We start from the raw sequence: 9,718 nt of genomic DNA, 5'->3' as shown, positions 1-9,718 counted from the left end.
AAGATTACATGTTTGAAAAAATAAAAGGCTTGTTTTCAGTCATTTGAACATTAAATTTGTTTGCTTTTTGAAATGACTGTAGCAAAAAATAAATAAATAATGATTGTTCATTGTAAATTGTACATTCCGGTAAAATTACATTTTATCAAATTACAAAGAAATAAAGCGTTTGACTATCCTACAAAGCTTAAATTAAAAAAAGAATAATGAAAAATAAACTTTTATGCAAATAAACTTTTCAATTGTTGGGTAATATATCCAAAATAAAAAAAAAGTTTTTGTTGTATTGAATTGTACATTTATTTATGTATTTCTTAATACGTGACGCGTTTCGTCTTCTTAGGACATTATCAAACACTAATGTGTTTGATAATGTTCTAAGACGACGAAACGCGTCACGTATTAAGAAATATATAAATAAATGTAGAATTTAATCCAACAAAAACCTTGTTTTATTTTGGATATATTACCCAACAATTCAATATGCAATTCTACCAACTGTCTGCAGTTACAATAAATTTAAACTTTTCATTTATTGATTTGACAGTAACTTTTTAGTTATATATGCCCATTTTTTATGTACATTTTACTTGGTAAATACCACCATATCTTAAAATCTACATTCCAAGGGCAAAATTAAAAAAAAAAACTTATCTTCATTTATGGAGTTTGACCGTGACGTGGAATCCATCAAAACGCAAGTCACAATAAGTGTCAAGAAATAGTGTTAATTTACAAGTAAAATTTTAATTTAAAAGTATGTGATTTTGTTAATAAATAATTTTATTTTTGTAGGTACAAAATATTTATGTTTTTTTTCTTTGTATTAACACCTGTATGTATTGTAACCGTTTTGAAAAGAGATAAGTTTTATCACCGTAAACTTACTCAACACTGAAAGTCTTTCCACAATTTTCAGGAAAAAATCGATACATTGTAAGAAGGAACTAGAAACACACCCTAGTATCCCACCCTTGAACTTTTATCTGAGAGTGAAAGTGTTTTATAGTTCCCCAGAAGTGGCACCCCAAGCAATATAAAAGGTATTTCAGATCCGAGAAACAGAATCGCTACTGAAAGCGAGCCTCGTTTGGTTTTATATGGAAACAAAAGGAATTTAATTACGTTAGAATTTGCGCTCACTGTTCACCCCATAGTGCAGTGGTAAACGTTGGGATTTGATAAAGGACGAATACGAAGCCTAACGTTCTCCGAAGTATGCATTGTTACGTATTTTATATGGCTTCAAATTATCTGAGTAGTCGAATGCCGATTCTATCGTTCACACTTTATATTATAAATAATATAAAGTGTATACATTAGTATACATTTAAAGGTTTGTAATAACGAAAAATGAGTTCATTCTTCTTCATCTTCAAACCTCTATCTGAATCTATCTGCACTGAATCATATAAACGCAGTGTTATCTTGATCGTTAACACATGAAGGAAAAGTGATCAGCCCCCCGCTTCAGGTCTAGCCAGTCCAGGGTAAAATTGAATAAAGAGAGTGAAAATTTATTTCACCCCGCCTTAGGAATCGAAGCCGAGCCTTCCAGTACAATAGCCGAACGTGCTGACCATTACACTGCGGAGACGGACAACAAATGAGCATATCAAAAACCTAATTGGTATGCGGAAGGATGTAATATATCGCTCACTCCTATCATCAACGTCATAAATAAAAAAAAAATTGATTTTTCAGGAGATTGTTTTTCAAGTTTAAGAATACAATAAAATGTATTAAAAATAAATATTTAGCCATTTATTGAACTTTTTACTGTACAACAGATCTTTTAAGATAAAACCTGAAGGTTTTTTCTCCATTTGAAAAATATTAAGTATATCTAAAAATAATTATTAAAAATACCCTTTCTTCAAAATGCAAAAACAACACTTTCTGCCCTGTAGCCGGTAAATATTTAGTTAAAAATATGCCTCTTTTGCTGGGATATAGTAGATTTTCTGGGAATCTCAAAAACATGCACAACTGAAAATTGGCGGTTTTTGATGTATGACGTTGTTGAAAGGAGCAAGCGATATGTATACAGGTTTCAAAAATTAATGCAATATGGATGTTAAAAAATAGGCAGAGGGAAAATAAGAGAGAGAAAAACGATAAATGTCTCATATCAAGTTGATACACCTTTATAATTACGAAGTCTTTTATCAAAATTCATCATCAATGAATGCGGTTTACAGATGCCATAAATAATTTCTTAACCTTTATTTCATTCAAAAGCGTCATCGTGGTGGTCCTGTCGGAGTTAGTATATTATAAAAAAGCAAGGCTTCCAGTGAATAAAGATGACAAAGGAATTATGGTTACGAATTTGTGTATTGTGTGTAACGTCATTGATAAAAATATTGAATAAGGGCCAGTCTTCAAAATGACCAAGTTTTATTTATAAAAAAGGCTCCCATTAAAATAAAGATGTGACCATATTTCTAGTTATATAATAAAAAGAATACAGTTAGATAACGTTATCTCTTTGAACGAAACCTCGTTTTAACGTTATTGTTGGGCGACAATGTCATTCACCAATGTTTATGGATTCAACATTTTATTTTTATTATTTTATTGTAATATTTTCGGACACAATTTATAAGTTATGCGCACCTACTAAGTGAGTAAAATAATATCATATATTATACAGAGTTATCTACGATAAAAATGTTTATAGTTGAGTATCAAAATAACCTACTTATTACTAACTATCACGCAGGGGTAGGCAGATAGAGTAGAACGCCACACCACGCTGTATTTTCAAATATTCATCGCCTATTCCACATTCATGCATCTCGTCATACATACCCGCCGAATATTTCAACTCCTGACCCAGCCACTTTCAAGTACTTGACATACCTAATTGTGCCTCGGTTTTCCTCGGTCTTCCTCTGCTTCTTTTTTCAACAACATTTGCCTCATAAATTTGCTCAAGCGTTATTTGGTCACTCGTACGTTCCACATGTCCAAACCATCTCCAAACACACCTTTCTTGCCATATAAATATATATATATATATATATATATATATATATATATATATATATATATATATATATATATATATATATATATATATGTATATGTATATAAATATATATATATATATATATATATATATATATATATATATATATGTGTATATAAATATATATATATATATATATATATATATATATATATATATATATATATATATATATATATATATATATATATATATATATATATATATATATATATATATATATATATATAAATATTAGGTTTAGAAACGCATTTCTGTTGTAAAAAAGGTATTACTACACAAAATACTCGATCGTTATCCATTTTAAAAACTAAGACAGAGTCCGTTTGTGGGAATTTATTTCCGTCACGGCAGGACGAATGGGTTCAGGATTCGGGAGCAGGTAGGCGGAAAGGATTTAGTGTTTTTACTGGTCTCTGGGGGACTGTTCGTCCTGCGCGGCGGCCGCAGGATGCTCTCCACTCCGGCCCCCATCGAGGGACGCCCAACCCTTTATGTCAGGCTAGTGTCAAACTTCTAGCACTCTAGCACCGGGGCAGACCTCAATGCCGACTGGAGATACGGCTTTGATTGTTGGAAATTGAAAGAGAATGGTGGTTAGAACAGTTCCTTGGTTTCCCACAGGAAAAGGAAAGTTATTTAATATAGAATCAGATTTAGGTACTAGCAGCTAGTCTCTAAACCAGGATGAGAAAATCTGTTATTTATTAATTTATTGGACAATTTATGTAGCACCCTTTTCGTGAGAAATTACGTTTAAATGGCAGTAAAATACGTTTAAAATACTTGCAGCAACACTTAAATTTACTTATTTTTGCATATAAGACGGGTATCCGATTTCACAGTTATTAATTGTAGCACCTTTAAACAATGGGTTTTAAAGTAAATGTTATTGTAGATTTTTATTTTTAATGGAACAATGGTACAGGTTTACCTATTGAGAAGTACTTGTATGATATGAAGGGTTCTGTTTATCTTCGCGTTGAAAAAAGTAGCCTTTAGTATGTAAGCAAACATATTGACTGTTAATAATATATGCTAATATATGCTAAGATCGTATAGTCAAACGATCATGTAGACTCGATAAGCGCCGTCATCTCGATTCTCTTATTGTAACGGCGGAACATGCTGCCCAAGGAAATGACACGCGGAAATTATTCCAAATAACAAGAAAGATCTGCGGAAAGAATTCGATAACCCCTGGAGCTGTGAAAAACACAAATGGAGTTATCGAATCTGACGCGGATCGTATAAAGGAAATATGGCGTGATCATTTCCACGGGGTCTTGAATCGCCCTCCTCCACCAATCATCCTCGATATTCCCTCGGAGGCTGCGTCAAGCATTCCGCGGGCAGTCGCCATACCTGATGGTCCACCGACACAGGCAGAAATTATAGCTGCCGTGTCGAAATTGAAAAATGGGACTGCCCCTGGTGTTGATGGTATCCACCCGGAATTCTTGAAATGCAGCGTTACTGGCATTATTGGCCCTTTACACCAATTAATGTCCAGTGTGTGGGAAGAAGAGCGATGCCCTAGAGACTGGGTAAATGGGGAGATTACCGTGTTACATAAGAAGGGTGATCCACTCAACTGTGACAACTACCGCGGCATTACGCTACTCAGCGTACCTGGGAAGGTGCTTGCCCACGTAATCTTGCAGAGAATCCGAGCCCCCATTATGCAGGTGCTCAGAGAAAACCAGGCAGGGTTTCTGCCTGGCAGGTCCTGTGCGGATCAAATCCATAATATTCGCCACATTCTACAGCAGAGCCAGGAATTTAACAGTTCTCTGGCGATGTGTTTTGTAGATTATGAGAAAGCGTTTGATAGTCCGCACAGGCCCACACTCTGGAAAGTACTGGAAGCTTATGGGGTGCCTGCGAAATTAGTGGAGCTAATTAAGTCCCTTCACCTCAATAGTGAATGCCGTATGAGAGTTGACGATGTTGTCACGGATTGGTTTGGGGTCTCTACCGGAGTCAGACAAGGCTGCGTCCTTGCGCCGTTTCTCTTCATCATCCTCATGGATTTCATTATTCGAAAGTCATTACCATCTGACCGAGGTATAACCATCTCCCCCTCCCGGAAACTCTGCGACCTAGAGTACGCAGATGATGCTGTTTTAATTGATGACTCCGTCGAGGGTCTTCAATTAATCGTCGACAGGGTAAATAGGTACTCAACGCACATGGGGCTAACAATAAATGTTGCAAAAACCCATGTGTTGTGCAACAGCTCATGCCTAGATGCCCAACAACCCTTGATGTTGAGTAACCAGCGCATCGAAAGGGTCGAGAGTTTCAAGTACTTGGGAGTGTACGCGACTGAAAATGGCAGCCTTCAAAAGGAACTGGGAGTGCGATTAGGACTCGCAGGGTCCGCATTTAACAGTATGAAGGCTGTCTGGAGATCGGATTTATACTCGGTGAAGACCAAATGCCGCCTATACAATGCCTGCATTGCTCCTGTTCTCTTATACGGCTGTGAAACATGGCACCTTACAAGGGCCCAGAGCAGCCGTGTACTAAGCTTTGAGAACAGGTGTCTGCGGAGAATTTTAGGCGTGCGGTGGTTTGACTTTGTGAGGAATGAAGAGATAAGGCGTAGGACGCAGCAAATCTTGGTCACAACTGTCGTCAAGAAAAGGCGATTCAGTTGGCTTGGCCATGTACTCCGCATGCCTCCTGAGAGCCTTAATCAAGCTTGCCTCTTTTACAAGGCATCAGGTTCGCGCCGCCCAGAACGACCACTGCTGACAATTCGTCGGCAGTTCTCGTCAGAACTTCGGGACGCGGATCTGACTTGGGAGGATGCAAGGGAGCTGGCAGCCGACAGAAAAGCCTGGAGACAGTTTGTGGACTCCATATGCTCCACCTAGGGAGCGGATATGGTTTATTAATAATATATGCTGCATATGTGGCTAACAGGAAAAACTTCATATTTATTGTAACTGCAGACAGTTGGTAGAGTTCCATATTGAATTGTTGGGTAATATATCCAAAATAAAACAAGGTTTGTTGGATTGAATTCTACATTTATTTATGTATATGTTAATACGTGACGCGTTTCGTCTTCTTAGGACATTATCAAACACTGAAGTGTTTGATAATGTCCTAAGAAGACGAAACGCGTCACGTATTAACATATACATAAATAAATGTAAATGTAGAATTCAATCCAACAAACCTTGTTTTATTTTGGATATATTACTCAACAAAATATCATATGATGAAATTCCAATTAGAGGAATTAAATTCAGCATTTAAAATAGGTATTTAGGAAATGACAGTAAAAATGTACATAAACGAGTTAACAAAACAAAATCAACGTACGTTATTTTTGGCAAAATTTAGTTTATTTTTAAATTTAATATTTTTAATGCGAGCATATCCATATCAGCATTCTTCTCGCAAGCGTGTTTAAACAGGAAATTAAGGCAACCTTTCCTCGCGCCCGATCAAAATATTGTAATTACCTTCACGGCAATTTTAATGAACAAAATTGGATCAACATGGGGGAGAAAGAAGGTCGATGCCAGCGTGATGAAAATAAGAAAAATGAACAGCGAATACTCCTGCACAGCTACTGCTACTGCAGCTTTGGTTAGCTAAGTGGTCGCGCTAGATGGCGCTTTGTGAATAGCGGCAGTTTCAGCTAATTACCGATTGTGGTTCGCGCCACCGCTAATATTCAGCAAACGGCCTATTGTTCTTCAGGGATATTTCCTGAAATCACCAGTTATTTCTATATTAACCCTTGCGCAGCTGCAACATAACGCATATACATTAATTGTATTATATCGGAATGGTTTAAAGCATTTCAGTGCGTTATATTCGAGTAACCGATACACGTATTTGGAGATTACGATCTATAAATATTTATTCCTTTTAATAATAATATTTAATATTTGTACTATGCATATGTTGGTAGGTTAATGTTATTAAATACACAGCAAGGATAAAACGAAACAGATGTGTTTAATATTGTACGGAACGTCATGAGATGGATCATATTTGAAGGTATGGCATATATGTATGTGTGTAAAGTGATCACTAAAGGCCCAGTCATTCATTAAGTCGCAACATAATTTTCTCTAATTCCAGGTAACATTTTACGTGATTGTTTTTTTTTCTTAAAGCAACATTTTTGCATTGAACAAAATTGTTTTTTTTTCAGAATAATTATATGGTTTTGAAAAGAAAATAGTTATTGAGAAATAAAGTGTTAAAAAAACATACAAATATTTTACAAATTCTAAAAAACATTCTGATTTGAACGTGTGAGACAACCTTGAGATCGTTTTATATAGACAGATAGTTAGGCCTTAACCAGCCGTAAGGCTTACTTAACAGGTCGCAGGCCCTGTAAATACCCAGACTTCCATACTCTTCTTCATCTACATATGTTGAGATGTCAAAAATGTAAAATAAAAATTATTCTGAAAATTGAAAAATATTTCTTTGACTGCCTTGACTTATTGCAAGTTTATGCAGAATGAACACGCTAAAGGCATTTCGGGCTATCCGTCGCTCTGAGCAGTCGGTATGGAAACGGTTAAGCCGCTATTTCACAAAATCGCTCCCGTTAAGCCGACTGTAAGGGTAGTTGGAAATAATAGCGGACCAGTTGATACTCCATCGAACTTTACTGTGATCCCACGATAGCGCGGAACAGGGTGTTATGCCCGTCATTAATTTTGATATGTTTGCATATTGCGAGAGCCGTAGCCATACGAACTGCCTTTTATGGAGCTATCGAGTATATCAGCTGAAATTACGTACACTGGAAATTATTAAACATCACGAGTTATATTTCTTTTGTGGAAAACATACCTGCTATGTTTTTTTTTTTAATTTTGAAATTGTACCGTTGCCTTGATTGTGTATGTATGGATAACCTACTACCGCTTCAAATGCTATTTATTGGTGGATACATTCTAGAGACAACTTTTTTTCCTGGAAATATGTTCCAATTTTTTCATCTTTGTTGAGATATATCATTAAAACCCTAGCTAACAATCAAAATTAAAGCTTACTTACTAACCAACCATCACATCACTTCCCTGCACGGGTAGGCAGTGAGAATAGAACGCCACATCAATCTGTATTTGCAATCTTCCCTCTTCCTCATTTCCTCATACATTTTCTTCTTCTTCTAACCCTTATCCGTACCCAATGGTGCATAGGGCACAGCGTTGTATTGAAGCAGTGTTATAATCACCGTTTAGTACATGAATGCAAGGTGATCACTCCTGCGCCTCAGAGACCAGTCCAGGCTAATATTAAATAAATAATGGAGTGTAAAATCACTAAAATTTATTTTTATTACACATATTTATTTTATTTATTTCGACTTCTGATCTGATCACTTTCAAGTATTTGAAATACTTAATCGTGTCAAGTTTTCATCGGTCTTCCTTTGCTTCTATTACTTCCCGTCGTCTCATAAATTTATTAAAAACAACCCACCTTTCTTAAGTTTATCGATAATGCTTATTAAACAAAAGAAGATTAGATATTATTGAAAGGATGCTGAGATTTACTCCTAATACTGTATTAACGTTCCACAATATCGACAAAGGAGTAACTCGATTTTACACCCCGCAGTGTAATATGAGCATCCAGTTTCCAATGCGGTGGTAGAGATAAGGAGAATAAGGATGTTAATATAATAAGTAATTACCATATTCTCCAGTTAATTTAAAGGTCGATCGATTTCCTTTGCCATTCGGCATTATTTGCGTAAAAACGGCGCTATAATAATATTAGTCATGATATTAAATCAGAAATAACAGTAAAATCAAACTGAAGCTCAAAGCGAAGTTTGTTGACTCAGAGCGAGAACAAGTTTGATGTAAATTGTGTTTATACTAACCCTTATTCAAATTTCACGGGGTTCGATAAATACGGAGTGTTGAGGGATGTATCGCTGGTTTTTCACGTCTTCAAACTTTGGCCAACTCCTGATTTAATGTTGAGATAACTTGTTGTAAACGAATACGAAGCAATAAATTTTCGTATAATTTACCATATTTTTCCCTGTAAGGTAGAAATCAGATTTAAGTAAAAATTAAGTTTTCGAGAAGAGATGAAGTAGATGGAGGAGTCGGGTTTACAAAGAAGGACGTTAAAACCGAGAAAGTAAAAAATGATGAGATATTTAAAATAATGTTTTTTTTACTTCATATCGACAAAATAAAAAAGCTTTAATAAATATACATATTGTAAGTATACAATCTGTCCACCTCCGTAGTGTAATTAATGGTCAGCACGCTCGGCTGCGGCACTACAGATCCCAGGGAGAGGGGTGAAATAAATATAAGTGATTTTTCACTCTAATATTTATTTAATATTACCCTGGACTGGTACCTGAAGTGGAGGGCTGATCACTTTTCCTTGGTGTGTTAATGATCAAGATAACACTGCGTTTATATGATGCAGTGCCCTATGCACCATTGGGGTGCGGATAAGGGTTCGAATTAAAAGTATACAATTATGGATTCAATGTAAATTTACCAATAGCTATGTTGTAATTGTATTCAGATTGTATGTAAAAGTAAACACATGTTAAGTGTAATAGAAAAATATCAAAATTCAAAATGAGCCATACTGAATATACCTACATACTACGTTATGTATTGCAAAGCATACCTACCATTTAATAAAATTATAACTTTCCAC

This window comes from Brachycentrus maculatus, unplaced genomic scaffold, assembly GCF_059751285.1.
Source record: "Brachycentrus maculatus isolate JH-2025_06_01 unplaced genomic scaffold, ASM5975128v1 h1tg000115l, whole genome shotgun sequence".
Lineage (NCBI taxonomy): Eukaryota > Metazoa > Arthropoda > Insecta > Trichoptera > Brachycentridae > Brachycentrus > Brachycentrus maculatus.
This window is presented reverse-complemented; position numbering follows the sequence as displayed.